Genomic DNA, 6,447 nt, shown 5'->3' with positions numbered 1-6,447 from the left:
AGGCAGAATCTCTACTGAATGCTACAGTCTATAAACTTCATCAATGACTCAATTTTTTTTTATTTTCAGTAGTAATGTTGCATCTTATTGCATATTACAAATGGTTCACAAGTTTCCCTCCAATCCTGGTGCTACATTCTTCTTAATATAATCTAGCTTTTCAAATTATTTTCTCTTTCTATAGATAAAACAAGTATGGTACACACTTTTCCTGATTTTCAAAATTGCTGTATCCACTTAGTCTGGTCTAACTGCTCTTCCTTGGTCTTCTTGCAGCTTTGACATTAGCTCAACTAACCAAATCCTTTGTAATAAAGTAGATACCAATGGTTGGTGACCTTCCACCAGGTTACCATGGCTATACATATTTTTGCTTTATGGGAGAGTTTTGCTTTTTTCACATGGAGTGGCTGGTGGTTTAGAACTGGTGACTTTTGGTTAGAAACCCAATAAGTAGTGCACTAAGTTCCTTGAGTACAATCAAGAAATCTAGAATGCCCATTCTTCAAACTGTTAACCATAATTTTTACCATTCACACAGCCAAAGGCCTTTGGTTTCCCAAGCAGAGATTTACTGGGCATTCATAGCAAAGGACATAAAAAGTTGTTGTTTATGAGTAATAATATACACTAATTTTACATGAACAGTAATTTGAAGATGGAACCAAGTTTCTCCTTGGAGGTAAGGATTATGAAATTCCAATGGACATACTTTGAGCATGTTACCAGGGAGGAACAGTCCTTGGAGAAAGACATCGTGCTTGGAAGGGTAAAGGAGGAGAAAGAGGCAGATAAGGAAGACCCTAGGCGAGATGGATTGACACAGTTACTGAGGTAATGAGGACAGATGTGTCAGAGATGGTAAGCTTAGATCCAGACAGGACAGGGTTCAGAGCTATTGTGCATAGGGTTGCTATGAGTTGCAGGTGACTTGATGGCACATAACAACAATAGAATGTAAGGGGTCCTGTATAATATGTATAAATTAAAATAATAAGATACCTGTATATGCTTATTTCAGGCAGTAAGAAGAACTGGAAGGGTATTTTTGTTTTAATTACGGAAAGGGGGGCTCTTGTGGTATAGTTTGCAGAGGGTTGTGGTGCTAACCCTAAGGCAATGAATTTGAATTTGAAGGTTTAAATTCACAAACAACTGCACATGAGAAAGATAGGCACTTTCTTCCCATGCATTGCATCAGAAACTAAATGGAGGGTCAGCTATGAGTAGATTCCGGCTTGAAAGCAATGAGTTTGAGTTTGAATTGAAAGAGTTGGGAGAAACAGAAGCTAAGGGAAATTTATTAATACAATTGTGGAGGCATGTGCCTCCCCATATGGTCATGAGAAATACACAGGGCATGTGAAGAAACTCAAAGTACATTGTTGTTGTTGTTATGTGCCTTCAAGTCGCCTGCAACTCATAACGACCCTATGTACAATGGCCCTAAACTCTGCTCTGTCCTGTGCCAATCGCACTGTCTCTGACACTCCCATCCTAATTATCCCAATCACTGAATCAATCCACCTCATAGAGGGCCTTCCTCTCCTGCGCCGTCCCTCCACCCTCCCAAGCATGATGTCTCTCTCTAAGGACCGGTCTCTCCTCACAACATGTCCAAAGTATGTTAGACGGAGCCTCAGAATCCTTGCCTCCAAGGAGCCACCCGGTTTAACCCTTTCCAGGACGAATCTGTTTGTTTTCCTAGCAGTCCATGGTACTCTCAATACTCTTCTCCAGCACCACAGCTCAAAGGCATCAATTCCCCTTCTATCCTCCTTGGTCATTGTCCAACTCTCTGATGCATAACAAGTGATTGTGAAGACCATGGCCTGTATCAAATGGACCTTAGTCTCCAGAGAGACACCATTACTCTTCAGTACTTTGGAGAGGTCCCTAACAGCAGACTTTCCCATGGCAATACACCTTTCCATTTCCTGTCTACAAAGTACATTAGCAATGGGGGGAAAAGCTTAGGATCAGAGATAACAGATTTTTTTTATATTAGTTTATTTATAAAATTCAAATACATTGTTTCCCACAATAGATTCTTCCAATTTCCCTCACCTCCCCCCCCCCATCAAATTGTACAACCCAATGATTAAACCCTCCCATCCCTTGCACATCCTCATCCTTCTGCTTCCTCCCCTTCCCCCAACTTCGAGCCTTATACTCATTCTTCAATAATGGTTTTATACAATATTTGTTTACTCAGGATAATTCTCTTTAGTCCCTCTCAAGTTAGGTAATAATTTACAAAATCATTGCTCCTGTGTGCTGCGTAGCATTCCACTGTGGGAATGTACCATCATTTCTCAATCCATTCTTTTGTGGTTGGACATCTGGGCTGTTTTCATGTTCTTATGATGGTGAATAATGCTGCCACAAACATTGGTATACAAGTATCTGTTTGTGCCTCAGTTTTCATTTTCTCAAGGTATATTCCAAGTAGTGGAATAGCTGGGATATGCAGAATTTCTATGTTCAGCTTTTTGAGGAAGCGCCAAAGACATGGAAATAATTTTCACAGTGCAAGATATCTGCCAGCAGACACATGAAGAAATGCTCCGAATCACTGGCCGTAAGAGAGATGCAAATAAAAACCACAGTGAGGTACTCTCATCTCACTCAAGTAACAGTGGAAAACTTTAACAAGGCAGCAAGTAATAAATGTTGGAGAGGATGTAATGAGAAAGGAACTTTTAGACATTGTTGGTGAAAACAGATTTTTTTATCATGCCATTTTTTAATTATAATTAATATGTTGACTTTTTTATTTTATTAATTTAAATCAGCATCTACAGAGATTTTGTATTTCCATTCATTCATTGTTACACTTTTCTCTCCGCCCACCCCACCCCCACCCCCAGTTCGCTCTTAAAAAATGTTAGGTAAGGATTGCTTTTTGGACAAAAGTGTCATCGATTTTTTTTGAGCAGTGATGTTTATTAAATAACCAGTAAAAATTAAGAAAATATATGCTACCTTTGAGTTGATTTCAACTTCTGGTGATCGAAATCCTCGAGCATTACAAAAGTAGAATTTCCCCCCTGGAGTTATTTTGGCTGTAATCTTTGTGGAAGCAGATCGATAAGTCTCTCTTTGATGTTTCTATTGTGTCAGTTCAAACTACCAACTTAAATTATCATCTAGCCCTAATTGAGATACTCATAAAAAAGAAAATAAAACATTTCTGTTGAGTCAATTTTGACTCGTAGCAGCCTTACAGGATAGAGTAGAACTTCCCCAAGTGTTTTTTCCAGGCTTGTCATCTTCCTGGAAATAGATTGTCACATGTTCGACTAAAGAGCATGAGATGGGTTCAAATCATTGTGCCAGTAAGGATCTTGTACCCCCCAGGGAGTCACCATAAGAAGAACAAAAGTTTCCAAATCCACTATCCTTGAGAAGATTCTGACTCATGGAGACCCTCTGTTTATTTTCTGAGACCGTGAAACATAATAGGAAGACACTGCCCATCTTTCTCCATGGAATGACTGACGGATTGACCTGCCCGTCTTTTGGTTAGCAGTCCAATACAGAATATGCTATATCATTAGGACAAGACAGGAGTTGAACCAGAATGTCCTTTTGTTCACAGATACAACACTCTGAGTTTTAGTTTTGCTTTGTTTTTAATTTTATTTTATTTTATTAATTTTAATGAACATTTACAGAATTTTGGATTTTCATTTATTCATTGTTGTACTTTTTTCTTTACCACCCCCCCCAGATGTTTAATTGTTGCTTTGTCTCTTCCATTTGGTAGAAATCCACAGTTGAACCCCCAGTAGGTGTTCAGAGCCATTTAATTGTACAGGAGGAGATTGTCCATCCTTTTCCCACAGAGAAGGTGGTGAATTTGAACCACATGCCGTTGGGATTGCAGTATAGCTTCTTTCCACTAGGCCATCTGAACTCCCTAGATGTTAAGTATGTATGTTTAAATATTTAAGTAATGATAGGAGAAGGTAATTACAAGGATAAGGCTTCTTAAGTTAGTAGATAAATTCAAGTTCGATTAATCTATTGGGTATTAACTGCTTTGATATGTGAATACTTTCTATTATATGGAAAATTCCCTATGTACTGAAGTAACACATTTCATTTGGTATAGTCACGTTTTAGAATACTAAGACAGTTTCTGTAATGAGTTCACAAGGAATTAAATGCCATTGTATTCTTTCTTTTGCATGCAATTATTACACATTGGTCATAGATCTCCAGAGAGGAGTTTTCTACTCCACCCCTTAGGCTCTGATAATGCTCTATACACACCATTAGCGCTTGAAACTGTAATTTTAAAGCATTCAGCACATGGGCAGTTACTTATTAATGCCTATCTTTCCTACTAGTCTAAACTCCACAATGAGTTATATGTTATGTTCACTGCTGAATCCCCAGGGCTTAGCACAGCCCTGATACACAGTAGCTTCTCTGTGTAAATACACATTATTTCTATGACTTTTGTTTCTAGGCATTAATGATATAGAAATAACTGAGAGATAAATGCATTCACCTTATTTTAGATTCTCCAGACAAAGCACGCGCGCGCGCGCACACACACACACACACACACACACACACACACATTGTCGTTGGAAGTTATTGAGTTAATTCTGACTCATAACTACTCGACGTACATCAGAACAAAATACTGTCTGATCCAGCAGAAACCTCATAAAGCTTGTTGTGTTGAAATCACTATGTCTATATGTTGAGGATTATTCTGTTTTTCAATGACCACATACTTAACCAAATAATGCTGTCCATCTCTAGGGACCATATACAGTATAAGGGTATAAGAGTGTAAGAGAGGAAATATCATCACTTTTACCATTAAAGATAATTCTGTCTATGTTTCTTCTAAGATGTGTTCATTCTTCTGAAAGTTCATAGTATAGTCAATATTCTTCACCAATATCTTAATTAACATTTCAATTCAATTCTTCTGCAGAGTAGTTTTGTTGTTGTTGTTGCTGTTGTTAAACCTTTAAATGCCTAGAAATAGATTGAAAATATCATATCTTGAGTCAAATGTACTTTAATTCTCAAATGATATCCTTAAATTTCATATCTTCTTCTAAAGTTGGCTTAAACTGTGGGATGTTCTGTGTAGATGCACTACAAGATCCATTTTTAAATATTTTAGCAGTATCTTACTTGTGAACAATATTAATTATATTGTTTTTAATATTTGCATTTTAAGAAATCATGTTTCTTTGAAATGAGTGCAAATATGGATTTTTCCCTGTAAGTTGGCTGACATAGATATTTTTTGAATTTAGTAGCATAGGGGAGGGAGAAACCTCAGTGTGACTTTTGTTTGTTCAAACGTTCCTATTAATAATCTAATAATTCTTTAGCCTTTTTTTGGGGGGGAGGTGTTTATTTTTTTGCCAATGCTTTCAATGTAGTGTGGATTTCTTCGGTCAATCATTTTCATTGTCTATCATTTGAAATCTCCTGAAATGGTTGAACATCAATAAATTCTTTTTTTTGTAATAACTCTGTGTTCCTTTCGTCTTCTTTTGGTGCTTCCTGAATATTCCAATAGTATCATTTGAAATCTCCTGAAATGGTTGAACATCAATAAATTCTTTTTTTTGTAATAACTCTGTGTTCCTTTCTTCTTCTTTTGGTGCTTCCTGAATATTCCAATAGTTTTCCTAGTTATTCTATCAGTCTAGAAACTGTGAGCTTAAGTTTGCTCTTAAATTCTTTCATTGTGAGAACTGATGAGGAGAATGTCCTTTCCTTTGGGATTTCTAACTTCAGATCTTTACATATTTTTATACTACTTCCTGTTCTTAAGCTAATCTTTGAAAGCTCTTTATCACTTTTCATCATTTCTTCTGTTTGCTTTAGCTTCTTTAAGTTCTAGGAAACCACTGTCTTTTCTGACATCTATTTCACCATTTTATTTCTTTTCTTTTGACTGAGTTTTTATTTTCTTCATATATAGTCTCCTCAATGCCAGCCAAGTGAATGGAAAAAAAAATCTATATTTGTTCCAATTCCCCAAAAAAGTAATCAAGCAGAATATGAAAATTAACAAATCGCTTTTAAGTTCATATACAATTAAAATCCTTCCTAGATTATTTGAAAAATGGATTGGGATATTATATGGACAGGAACTAACAGAAATTCAAGCTGGATTCAGAGAAGGGTATGGGACAAAGGCTAACATTGCTGATGTCAGATGGATCTTGACTGAAAGCCGAGAATACCAGACAACAGTTTACTTTTGTTTTACCTATTATGCAAATTTAACTTCTTGAATTACAACAAAATCTGACTATCTTTCAAAAGAATGTTAATCCTAGAAACTAAGTGTCTTTGTGTGAAGCATTTATGTTGATCAAGAAGTAGTTGTTTAGATAGAACAAGAGAACGTTACTTGGTTTAAAATCATTGTAAGCATGCATCAGAGTTGCATCCTTTCTC

Source organism: Elephantulus edwardii, unplaced genomic scaffold (assembly GCF_000299155.1).
Source record: "Elephantulus edwardii isolate Elephantulus edwardi_28Jun2011 unplaced genomic scaffold, EleEdw1.0 scaffold00191, whole genome shotgun sequence".
Lineage (NCBI taxonomy): Eukaryota > Metazoa > Chordata > Mammalia > Macroscelidea > Macroscelididae > Elephantulus > Elephantulus edwardii.
This window is presented reverse-complemented; position numbering follows the sequence as displayed.